The sequence below is a fragment of the Polyodon spathula genome, chromosome 13 (assembly GCF_017654505.1).
Source record: "Polyodon spathula isolate WHYD16114869_AA chromosome 13, ASM1765450v1, whole genome shotgun sequence".
NCBI classification, from domain to species: domain Eukaryota; kingdom Metazoa; phylum Chordata; class Actinopteri; order Acipenseriformes; family Polyodontidae; genus Polyodon; species Polyodon spathula.
The window spans coordinates 2,015,835-2,029,381 of NC_054546.1; the positions used below are offsets into that span (position 1 = coordinate 2,015,835).

The 13,547-nt window shown below is 37.3% G+C and overlaps 1 protein-coding gene across 4 annotated transcripts in view; it reads right to left on the reverse strand.

Annotated features, from left to right (window-relative positions):
* The window catches only part of LOC121325515 (gamma-adducin-like), a 60,368-nt gene that overhangs the window by 23,321 nt on the left and 23,500 nt on the right, over positions 1 to 13,547 (reverse strand). The window contains exon 1 of one of the 4 annotated variants that reach the window (XM_041268060.1): positions 13,396 to 13,483. The exons of 2 other annotated variants lie outside the window; for them this stretch is intronic. The gene's annotated coding sequence lies outside the window, so the exon portion shown is untranslated. Of the gene's footprint in view, positions 1 to 6,379; positions 6,464 to 13,395; positions 13,484 to 13,547 lie in introns of those variants that run through there. One more of the 4 variants, XM_041268059.1, reaches the window with a different exon arrangement.

Consider the following 13,547-nt stretch of genomic DNA (forward strand, 5'->3'; position numbering starts at 1 on the left):
CAAATAAATCAGTTTTTCCGTGGCTTTTGGGAGGGAGCAAAGTTATGGCAGAGCTGTTGTTTCCAAATGTATTGCACAAAGGACCAAAATCAGCAATCTTCACCATGTCCTGGGCAGATCCTGGACCATTCTAGGCCACTCAGGGCATTAGAAAAGAATTACAAGACAGAGTTGATTTAATTGAATTAATCCATGTCATCTCCATTTAGTCCTTTGATTGACTGATTTAAGCAAACTGGATGACCCCATTTAGAGTCAATGCACGGCTATGCACTTCTGCAGACGTTGGAATAACGTAGTGGAACCTGACTGGATGAATATAAAACATGCATTTTCATTAGTAGTCAGCTCTATCATAGACAACAGGGTAAGCTGCCTCTTCTGCAGTAGCAAGCACACGTGAAGAAGTGAAGTCTGCACATACTGTACAGTAGCAAAGCACATGACAACAATCAAAGCATTCCTTGTGTGTAAAGTACATATCAAATTATGCTCTCCGTCTAGGAAAGCTGTGTCCACACTACCTCTGCTGTGATTTACAAAGTTTAACCCCTGAGTATTCCAGATACGAGCCAGGAGAATCACCATAATTGATTTGAAAAGTTGATACTGTTCGATTAACTGTTAAATACTGTACATACACATGCATTACTGTGCTGTAACTGTTGCTGGCCTGCGTGTTACATCACAATTGTGAACTAATGTATTCCTTTACACTTCAAAAAATGGAAATGAGATCTCACTGTGAGGTCTCCATTTCTACTGAACTACTGTACTGTAAGTAAGGACATGTCTGCAATTGTGGGCAGTCTAAAACTACACAGCACTTAGTCATCCAAATGGGTTCTAATATAAACACAATTTGTTCAATATAAACACACTTTTATAATTGATAAAATCCACTGTAAAAGCTGCTCAAGCATTTTTTCCCCCTGTAGTTTGCAGTAGTTTTACTAGTTGACTTTCCCGTGCTCTAGCAAAGACACCAAATCCTACAGGACAAGAATAAAGAAAATAAAAAAATAAGAAAAAAAAATTGAAAAGAGAAAAGTACTTTGCACCTCCCACTACACACCTACCGTACAGTATTAACACAGACTACATTGCAGAAGGAAGCCACACTATTTCTTCACCTCCTGTCCAATAGACACATGTATATAAATTGGGCCTTTATTTAGCTTTTTAGAATACCTTGCAATCCTAGCAAAAGAAAACTGTTATTAAAATAATAATAATTACACTGGAAGAAAATATTCTACTGAGGCAGTTACCAAATTATTAGAAAAAAAGAAGGGTACACTAAGACACAGACAAAGTATGACCACTCAAGAATAAAAGTTCACTTAATTTATACTTTCCTGATTATTAAATGTTTTAGGTTATCGAAAATATGTTTATTACAAGGTTTTAAAAGACAATTACTGATGAACTACTGTACAAAATACAGCCAAGAAACACTGGTTAAAAGTACAAGAACTCAAAACAAGAGTAATGAAAATGCACTCTTTCCAAAAGCTTTGACAATTCTTAACAGCAAAAATAACTCTTTTGACAGGCCACTAATCTTACTGCAATTATGGTTTTTAATGAGCACCCTACCAATACAGACTCTAGCAGTCCCCACAACAGTAAATAACCCATGTAGGCCTAAACAACATTTTACATTTTATTGTAAGCAGGACTTTTAGGGCACAAGCCAAACTCTTGAGTCCCTTGACCTTTGCGTCTCTGTTTTTATGCATTTGGGCGGTCAAGGACAAAATGCCATAATTTCTTTCATACTGTATTTATTAACAATTGTGACATTTGAAAATGTTAGTAGTTCATTGCCTTTTTTCACCTTCTTTCTTTTAGGACGTAACTCATATGAAACAGTTGTTCAGCAGCCAATAAAAAAAAAGTAAATCTTTAAAACATGGTCCATTCATACACACCGTACCGTAAACTTAAAAGGACGACTTAGAATGGATATGAAATATCAGAGTTATCTAAATGAATGTAAAAGTGCTCCCAGAAACATGATGAAACATTAAGTACATCAGATACACCAGAGTGTAACTATTAACATGTACCCCTGCAACACTCTCCGGTAAATGAAGAATACATTAGTTAAGATACACTGTCTAATATTTCTAACCCATATCAAGCTGCTCTTTCACCCTTACCTACAACAGCTTTTCTACACGGATGTTCTTCACAAGTTTAGTATCTATCAACAATACTGTTCATAAGTTTGGAAGCAACAAATTAATATGAGATAACTGAGGAGGCGGCACTTATTGACCCTTTCACTCCACTCCAGACTCCTTGCTCACTACATATCTTGGTAACCCTGAATAGATATCATCTTCTGCTCTTTGAAAATAGGCAAAAGATAAAATCAGTAAAAAAAAAAAAAAAAAGGATGTTTCTTACAAATGTGATGAAATGAAAAGCTGACACTATCACCACTGAGACATCTCCAAAATGAAAGAATAAGAGAAAACAAAAACATGGAAACTCAAGCTTTACTGAAACTGTGGAAAAGATACATAAACACAGTTCAATATTTCATCAAAAATGTGTTTTTCATGGAGAGAAAAAAGGCTGCTTTGTACTGTATCTTCATAAGTTATTTAGCTTAGTTACAACAGCTTTGGAAGTCAGCCTGAGATACAGCAACAGGTCCACAATCTATAACCAGTTTATAGTAGTTTTGTAGCACGCAGTTTGATTCTTTGGAGCAGAACAACCTTCAGTATTACCTCATTGTTTTTGCTACATTTATGCTCATTAAATTTATAAATTACACCTTGCATTTTGTTTTTGCCAACATCACAGGTACACAACATGCCAAACACAACAATATCCTACTAAACCACTTCACACAGGCCAGCTATTGGGAATGTCTTTGTCTACCCTGGTCTCTGTCATAACCACACAATGCACTGTAGATGTCCATAATCAAATGATTTCCTTTTCTCCCTAAATGCTGGCACCAATGCCTCATTCCATCGCAAGCAATCACAGATTAAAGCCAAATTTTCTTTTGAGAACAGAAAGAACTGCCTAACCAGAACACAGGACTTTCGAAATGTCTAAAGTTTGGAACCCTTAAATAAAACATTTGTTATATTAAAATCACAAGCACAGTTTCCGTACCAGGCTTGCAGAAATTCGCTGGTACAGTATATGGTCAATTAGTGCAGCTGATGCTTTAGAAAACAAATATTGAACATGCTTTTCTACCCTGGTCCCAATTTATGAGACATTTGGCCTGCCCCACAATGCCCCCCGATGGGAGAGGCTGTGATGACAGTAACACTGGCTGCCAATACCTGCTGGCTGAGACAGCGTTGACAATAGTTCTGTCAGTTCAAGCAGAGAGATTCCCATTGAAATATATCATAGCTATGAACTTTTTGATGCACAGTTTGTACAGTTCTTGTACATTTCAATCTCAACATACTGCTGTGGCTTACAGTTATAAGGTGGTACTGGTACTGTGTTTGCACTGTGGACCCTGAGAAAGACACACTAGAATCCTGCATTCATTCACTTAATTCCAGGAAACTGTATGGAGTCAAAAAGACTGCCTCAATTCGGGACATATGTTTGATTTCATGAAATGCAGAACTTGTTCACTCCAAACACTGACCCCATTAGCTATAACATCTGCTCCACAGTCAAGTTTGCGAAGTTCCCTTGGAAACTTAGAGTAAACATTCAGATACTATAGAGCAATTCCTTAGAGCTACATCATTATTAAAAGAAAAAAAAAAAAAAAAAAAACACATTAACAGAAGTCGGCACAATTTTATCAAGGTATATTAGTTGCAAATATTGCTAAAGAGCAAGTTTTGCTTTCTTTGTGTGTGTAAGATGTCTTTACTACACAAAGCCCATTACACCCAGCTAATTCTAGGTTGTTTTTGTTTTTAAACACTTTGTAATGCTGTTGTGCTCTACATCAAATTCTAATGTAAACATTTTTACTGACCCCAGTCCATTAAAAAAATGATTGTTAACATTGCTACAGGTCAAGTACACCAGCACCTTCTGATGCAAAGAAGCATACATCCAATACACCCAACAGCTGTCTTTCCTAACCATTAACTTAACCTAGTCACTGCAGCAATGTGCCCCATAAAACTGCTTACTATTTTAATGAGTGCTTTGGGATATATCCTGCTGGCTTCCCAATGGCCATGTTCAGCTTCCTAAGTTTTTAGTAAAAGCCTAATGAATAATCCCATGTGGCAGTATTCTTTATGTGTGCAGTCAGTACTGACAAAAGCCCAAACTAAAAAAAGCTACTAATTTAGACCAACCAAAATAGATGTTCCAATATAAAATGGTTAACTGGGCATAGTATACCAAAAACCGATAGTCTTTACATACTACAACACGTTTTCATAATACAGAGGGGTCCAGGACCAGGTTTTCAAAGTGAGTGTTACATAAATTGAAACAGAAAAGGGGGCCTAATAAAAAAAAAAAAAACTGCTGCTTGGAGGGAAGGAAGACTCATATGATCAATCTTGAATAGAGAACCATAGGAATCTAATTATTGGCCTTTGTGCTCCCACAGGGTTACTCCGAAATCTTCTGCGCTACAGCTCACATCGTTGTTCTCCAGCAACCCGGAGAGGCCAGGCAGGGATTCCCTGGCTGGGCCCTCGCCTCCTGGGTTAAGTGGATTGGTAACATCTGTTGCTTATATTAGGCAGGGGAAAGAGGGATTGGCTTGCCCATTCATCTGCAGTCCTTCTGATCGGTTAGTAGCTTGCAGTAGTGAGATAGCATTGAAATTGAGCATATCAAACTTAGTAAAAAATACATTAAATGGTCCTATTCATAATAATCTGTAAACAGACCACAAAGACAATGCATTCATACCTATACAATCTGGAAACAAAGTAACATGCCCAAGGTATTATAGCATTGCAGATGCTGTATGAAGCATGCATCAGATAGTGTTTGAGATATCAGCTTTTCAAAATGCTGCAGTGAAAAAGATGGTGTAGACATTAAATGTCAAAAGGTTAACATGATATAAATTATATGTTTCTCAAAATTTCTTTCGAAATAAAAATGCTACATGAGCAATTCATTTTTTGTGTTTATGAGATACATTCAGCTTTCAATAATCACTATTTGAAACAAAAACTCCAGTAAATGTGGTATAGTTGTGACTGATAGCAAACAAAACTCTACTGGGCATCATACTTTGAAGACACTGCCTGTCGAGTATTCCTCTCCCACGGGCATATGAGCTCACCTTTCCCTTCCCCATCACCAGTGCATGAGAGTTCACCTTTCCCTTCCCCATCACCAGTGCATGAGAGTTCACCTTTCCCTTCCCCATCACCAGTGCATGAGAGTTCATCTTTCCCTTCCCCATCACCAGTGCATGAGAGTTCACCTTTCCCATCACCAGTGCATGAGAGTTCACCTTTCCCATCACCAGTGCATGAGAGTTCACCTTTCCCTTCCCCATCACCAGTGCATGAGAGTTCACCTTTCCCTTCCCCATCACCAGCGCATGAGAGTTCACCTTTCCCTTCCCCATCACCAGTACATGAGAGTTCACTTTCCCTTCCACACCACCAGTGCATGGGATCCAAGCGAAGCAGCTTCATATTCTCAAGTGCTGCCAATATACTTCTTTTCCAATACATCAGAGAACAAAGTACACATCGGCTCAGTTATGACGCTCATTGCTTAAACAGTTTAAATGGCTATTGTTCACCCCTGGCTGCCTCGGTGACATAATAAATTGAAAAGCTGCATTTCCTAACAGGAAGTGAATTCCCACCGTGGGTCTCAGGCAACTAGCCAGGATTTTCCTTAACAGGGAGAGAGAATAATAAATACATACTTAAATACATTTAGAGAGAGAGAGGACAGAAAGTGGCAGTACAAAAAAGTTACAATTAATCTTGCTTTTAGTGAGCTCTCAGTTTTAACAAAAACACACGATTTAATAATAATAATAAAAAAAAAAACAACAACATGGTGCCATTCAGAAAAATGTCAGAAAAGCTATGTGTACTTGCAAGGAAGATCGTTTTTAAGCACCAGAATTACCAAACAAAACAAAAACAAAACAGCCAGCCACATTACTTAAAGTTGAATTGAAATAAAATGTCAGAAAAGAAACAGTACTATCCCAAATCAAGTTCTAAATTAGGGCAGTCGCTTTAGTTGCATACAAAGAAACCTTCATAAAACTTACTGCATTGTAACTTACTGGAATCATGTCTATTTATTTTCAGAAACAAAAGGATTACAACTTTTGACAGTTAACAATATCACATAAGATTCACACACAGTACTTTTTTTAACATCACTGTAAAATTATCAATAACATACAGTACATGAAGTATAGTTCTTTTACCTTGTGATCCTGTATGTAAGGTTTTCAAGCAGTTGATTGCAGGATCATTTGGTTAGTGAGGACCGAACTGTGTGGCTTAGTCCCCCCTCCTTTCTGGCAGCCTGACTCAATGAAGCGCTAACATCCTATTCTTGTTACTGTAAATTCTTGGTCTCGCAACTCTGCTTACTCCATCAGGATAGAGGGTTAAAGTTCTTCCCTCAGACTCAGCCCCCCACTCAAACTCTTGCTTTAGTAAAATCTGTAAATTTCCATATTCACTGATTGTTAAATGTGGATTAAGGGGCTAAACTCAAGTAAACTATGCAGTGCAACAGAGCATGACATGCCATAGCTAAAAAACTGAGCAAAAGGAAACATACCTCCATATTTTTTTGTAATAATTAAATAAATAAATAAATAAATAAGAACAATGTGCTATTCGACCATGAGAAAGTCAGGGTCAATTTTAATGCATGCAACATTGTGGCTTCATGTACCAAGTTAAGTTACTGAACAACTGGTTGATAAGAGTCACATGGAGGTTACTCACATTCATATAATGTAATACTGTAGCCGACAACAGATGTAATTAGTAAGTGTATTCCCGCTTATCCAGGCAGATCTGGCGTTTTTCTGTTGGGGCAATGTCAAGTTTCCAGTAGGGAATCAACCGACACAGGGTGCTTGTGCACAGGCATTCTGCACACTTTACTGCTTCTTGGCTTTGTTATTAGGGGGCCAAACTGTGATTGATCAGTGTTGGACCTTGCAGGGGAGAGAAATACAACTGAGTGAACAATGACAAATAAAAATAACAGCACATGTTTCAGTAGACAGAAACACGAAATGCATTGCTGAAGCTCCAGCAACGAGAAGACATTCTTAAAAAGAAAGCCATTTTAATCTGCTGTTCCACCCCTACTTCACTATCCAGCACAGAGTACTGGCTTCACAAAGTGTCTTATTAAATATTTTACAAAAGGCCCTTTAATGTCTTTAATTCTCTCCTTTTTTTTTCTTGAATGAGCACACCTTTAACACCAAGAAATTGTCAAATGTCTCATGCAATTATTGCAAGGGCAAACAAAATGAACACAGCATACAATTCCTTTGCACAAGGCTACATTTCACCACTAGAATGGAAATCTGAAAAAAAAAAAAAAATAAAATCTTTCTGTTTCTGCAACTATACATGTATGCATCATCAATAATCAGGTTCTGTTATGATTAATCTTTTTTATAGCCTTTGCCAGAATAACATACCAATACCACTTTACTCTTACTAAACTGTTACAGTATCTCAGTGCAGGCTCAAGCTACAACAGGGGTGTTCAAACTTGTTCATTTACAGGTAAAGATTTAGAAACTGATTGCACAGCTGTTCAGCTGATAAGGGAAGGACTTCAACAATGGGGTTATTTTTCTCCATTATGCAAGTTTTAAAGAGATTTTGTAGACCTTGGATTTTGAACACTGTTGTATGCTGATCCTACTAAACACTTTATCTTAAACTAATCAGAACTGTGGTGAAGCTTCATTTGTTGTGACTGACCATAAACATTTGCTAACTGGATTTTCTTCAGTGAAACACTAAAGAAAACATAGTAAACTCACTTTTTATAAAACTTAAATGAATAAGTCTGATCCCACAATTCTACTTTTATCATTTAGTAAGTGTGCCTTTTAGAAGCACATTAGCATTCATTCGTAAATAAGCAAAGTAGAAATGTCTCAATGAATACCCACAAATGGGATTATATTAATACATTCAGTATATAGGCAATACATCTGCTTAACTACTCTATGTTTGTTTTTATATCATTTCAGAACCTGCATATTTTCCTCCTGTATGGGTTTGGAGTGATCATCTGTTTTTGCATTTGGCTGGATGAGTTTTCAGCTTCAATTTAATGGCCGATTGTTTCAAACAATCCATGGTTTCCGCCAGAGCTTTAATTGATCTTAATTACGGTGAAGGACAGCACCACATTCCAAAGCACCACCCACTCCTGATATACAAACATGCTTCAGAAGAATTTTATTTGCTTCTATAATGTTGGATTACCTGCCAAAGCCCACTCATACAGGGGATTATTGAGGCACAATTAGTGATTTGAATTGAAATGCATTTTTAAAGATCCATCTCTAATTAATGGATTCACCTGATGTTGTTCCTGCTACTACAGTTAGCCTTTCTTGCCTGCAATTAAAAAAATAATAAAAGAAAAACGGAACCAGTGCAGACCTGCAGACAGCATTTGCTTCTTGCAATACAATGCTGTATGTTTGTGCGGAGTTGCTCTAGACTTTCCCATTCAGTTTTATCAACAACCACAAAAAAAAAAAAATCTGTAGTTCTCTGTCTTGATGTGCATCATACCCAATATAACTTCAACACAGAATGAGCTCTTAATAATGGTCACTAAAATAAGGACTACAGACTGAACGGCTTTAGCAATGCATTTTTGAAGCACAACTATAACAAAAGTAACTTCTATCCTGTTTTTATGTTGCAAAACACACTGAAGTACACACTAGACTATGTGAATGTCATTTGTTATTTTTCTCCAAGCCTGGCTCATACCCTCCCCACAGCTGCAAAGGAAATGACAATGCTCAGAAAACAGGACCAATGTGGCTCTGCAATCAATAATTCCATCCACAGCTTCCCAGCTGTGCCTTCATAGAGGACTGTAGGCAGTCCTTTTTAGGAGGTGGGGGGGATGTCATTGAAAACTGATCTACAGTTATGCACACCAAGAATGAAACTATTCTAACACAACAAGAATTCACATTGGAACAATGCAAGATAACACGTACCAGATCCAGGCTGTCTGGTACCAATAGCTGGGGCTCTGATAACCTTTACTAATGTAGCTAATGTAGCTTACTCAACAGCCTTGTATCTAACCACATAATAGCCGAGTTCAACTTCCTCAAGACTACTTACTATTATAAATTACAAAAGGCACTCTAAACAAACCAATGTCTTTATAAACATAGGAATCATTTATCTAAAAAAAGTTTAGATATTTCAAAATTTGGAAACACGCACCCAGAAGTGTGCTCATCGAACAGGAAGCGGAATGCCCATTGTTGTTGTCCGGGAAGCAACCCAGCTGTATATCAGTAAAGTAATATCCTTCATCCTGTATCCTTTCTCCTAGTTTCCCCTCATGTTTTTTTTTATTTTTTTTAATTTGTTTATTACTGAGCTTTTGTAAACTACAGTGCTTTAAGACAGGATGTTAAAATGTTAAATTGCACAGATGTTTGTGAACAGCAATTTGAAGCTTGCTGTTTTTGTGTGACTAATATCAATTACCCTTTAAAGTGTCTTTAAATATTGATATTTGTATGCTAAATTTTTCAGCATCTCTTCTTAAAGTGAAGTCAAAACCAAACTTTCTGCACATTCCTTTTGACTAAACATAGATTCTCAGACTTGAACCCAGACGATTCCCTCAATACAAACATGACATTTGCTTTACTAGAGATTCAAGCAGAGTTTAATATCACCAGTAAAAACAAGAGTATTGTTTGCAGGGAAATTAAGTGAATGCAGCTGTAACTGACTTCAGCAGCTGGAACTGATGCTGCACAGTGACTTCACTACAGGAATCTCTGCCAAAATAATTACCGAGACATTATCAAAGCTAGGTTGCATTAAAACAAATCTAATTAAGATTAGAAGGGGAATAGACCCCTCCAAAACCCCCTTAGTCTTGAACTGATCAAAACCCCTCCTTACAATTCATAACAAAGTTATCACAATGTTAAACTTGAATGGCATGGTTTCCTTAAAACTAACAGCCCCATTTTCTGAAAATGAAGGATCGAAAATAAGAAGAATCATCTTTATTTTTATATAGCTCCTTTCATAGTGGACTACCATAACAAAGCACTTTACAAGATACGAGACTAGGGTGTGTGAACTATGCATCAGCTGCAGAGTCACTTACAAGAACGTCTCACCCGAAAGACAGAGCACAAGGAGGCTAAGTAACTTGCTCAGGGTCACAGTCAGTGGCTGAGCTGGGATTTGAACAGAGTACCTCCTGGTTACAAGCCCATTTCCTTAACCACTGGACCACACAAAAAACCGAAATGTAAAATTATAACATCTAGCTTGCACCTCCAATTACACGCACCTAGAATGAATAAGGACACAAAGAAAAGGGGAATGGAAAATCACTTCACTGCAAACGCGGTGTCTATATTAGGTGCAAGTTCAAGTTCCTAGTCCTATTTTGTGAAGGTTTATAGAGATATTACAGCAAATGCAGAAAAATGGCTACTGGTAATTTTTCAGGGATGGAAATAAAACTTGCACAGCAGTTTGATCCACTCTTGATAAGACACACCTAAGCTTGTTCCCCATGCACTGAGGATTATCAAGCTTGTAATAAAACCTGGAATGGGTGAAACAGTGCAATGAATTCTATTTCCATCCTTGATTTTTATTGGAGAATTGATCATGAGCACAGTATCCCATAATTCAGCCTTTATACACCAGATATGAAGAAAAGGGTGTGGCCACCATTATTCATATGAGGGGACAATATGTGGCGGTGAATGAAGAGGTCAATAGGACAAATGCAGAATATTGGTTCGCAGGTTAATGTCAGGTTCAGCAACACATTTCAGTACCTTAAAATGGATCCGGGGTTACATTTTCATTAAACATCAAGCAAACCTGGATGACATAATCTTTGAATACAGTTGAGTATCAAATGTGCTTTTTAAAAAATATTTGCTTCACATTAGCACACTTGCACCACGCTTGTTATTAGCTCACAGGTCAAAGTGAAGGACACAGTTACATTTTACCTAAGGAGTTTACATTTTATTAAAAGTTTTTTAAAAAGCTATGGATTTGAAAAATAAAACAAAAAAGGCTGCCAACATTTTGGAAACTGAATTGACACTGCAATAGAACATTATCATCATGCATTTCAGAGCTTGTAAATGTTCTTTTCTTACAGGCCCATTACCTCAATCATAATTATTACTGAAACACATACCGTATACCATCTCTCGGACACACGTCCCACATCCCACTTTGGGCACCTTGTTTTTTAAAAAAGAGCCAGAAAGAATCTGCCTGTTCCAGTTTTGTTCAGCAGTGCCTTGCTGTTGGGTTAGCGCAGCATGCAAATGTAAAAAGAACACTGTGATATTGTACTGAATCATTCAGGAGAGGGATTGCTGCAGGGGAAGTCACAGGAGACCATTTTCTGCTTTACTGTACACACAACTTGTTTACAACATATACTGTTAACAAGTAGTTATAAAAACAAAACAAAAAAAATCTGACAAGACCAGTCCTTTTGGATCTGCTTAAATTGTTATCTGTTGTAAAACTAGCCTACTACAAAAAATAAATAAAATAAAACACATTGTATTCAATTAACCATTTTACATTTTAAAGAATAGTTTAATAAATGGCTTCAGCTGTGTATTACACTTTGGGTTTACGCCTAATACCTTGCACTTAAAGTCCACGCTGAACTACCCTGTAACCGATTCTGTGCTCCTCTTGATGAATGCAAACTTCTTTCAAACTGTGTCAAACAAATCCTTCCAGCCTCTTGCAGCACCAGCCCCTTTCCCTTCTGCCCTTCCTTACATTCTGACAGAAGACAGGGTTTCCCAGCTCCGAAGAGAGATTAGAAGCATTGCATTGCTTCTCCTCCTACTCTATCCTAACATTCGCTGCTTTATCTCACAGCGCATGAATCCAAGCAGGGAAAAAAGGATCCTGGAGCTTATCTGCAGGGCAGGAAGACCTGCCTCCTGCATGGGACATTTCTATGCACATGCAGAGATGGCAACTGCAGCATGACTCCTTGTGTTCCAGGCTTTTGTTCTGTTTCATGACAGTTTACAGCCTTTTGGCCAATTTTTTTTTTTGGGGGGGGGGGGGGGGGGGGGGGGGGGGGGGGGGGGGGGGATTTTAAGATCGTCACAATTGGGTCCAAATCCAACTTGCAGTAATTAACTACGTTGCTGACAGACAGCGTACTTGATGTTAAAACCGTAGCATTTATGTGATTGATATTTATAGTTCAAATACTAAAATGAACAAACTAGATTCAATGGGACATGAAACAGGACGCAGCTACTTTTTGCAAACAGATAAAATTCGTATCAAAAACAGTGGTCTAATACTCTCAAGACCCACTTGTTCTCTCTTGCTTTTAATGCTCTCTAAGCCTGACATCTGTTATTAGAGTCTATATTGAAAGGATTTACATGTTTTTTTTTTTGTTTTTTTTTACTGTTATTTAATGTACTATGCCCTGTATTTAATGTATTATGCATTGTTCCTCACTATCTTGTAAAGTGCTTTGTGATGGTGGTCCATTATGAAAGGCGCTGCATAAAATAAATATTCACTGATTTATTCTTTTACACTGACAGAACAAAATAAATCACAACTGCTATATTATCGTTAAATTAGGTTCCGAAGAGATCAGTATTAATTTGCGAGTAGCCTATTAGTATGTCAGAATTCCCTGAGAGAACGCTCAGGGGTGCACAAAGCCAGTGATCCAGTGTGACGTTACTCTCCGTATTTTAACAGTAACCCTTAAATAAACCTCGGCTAAGAACTGGTTTGGTCCAATTCAATAATTTATGGTATGCTTGGAACAAATACCTGCTGTATGCCTAGAACTGTTTTTGCTGTACACTACTTAAGTAGATTTTATTAGTTCAAGGACATTCTAAAATAATAATATTGTAACTATTTTTAGTAAGATAACGGCATATTTGAAAAGGGTAGAAAAAAAGCACACTACATTTGAAATCAAAAGACAAATGCGTAACTCCCCCAAAAAAGCACTGTTGCAATTAACTTTGTAGCAAAATATTTAACTTTGGATTACACAAATCCGATAATATTCATACAACATACATTTTATAAAATTACAAATTGAAACAATCGATGCCCCTATTAATTCATGTGCTACTTAAAAACAATGAAATGCATTTTCACTACAGTACTTCAGTGAATAAAACAGAACGCTTACCATCATGACTATTAAACCAAAAAATACGGTCTCCGCTCGTCACAAAGCACGGTGAGGTTATTTGCAGTTTTGTGAGCCACCCAACTATTGACGTAACAATACTGAAGAATAATTCCAATCCAGTCTCCTGGCCAAAACGTTAAGAAAATAAT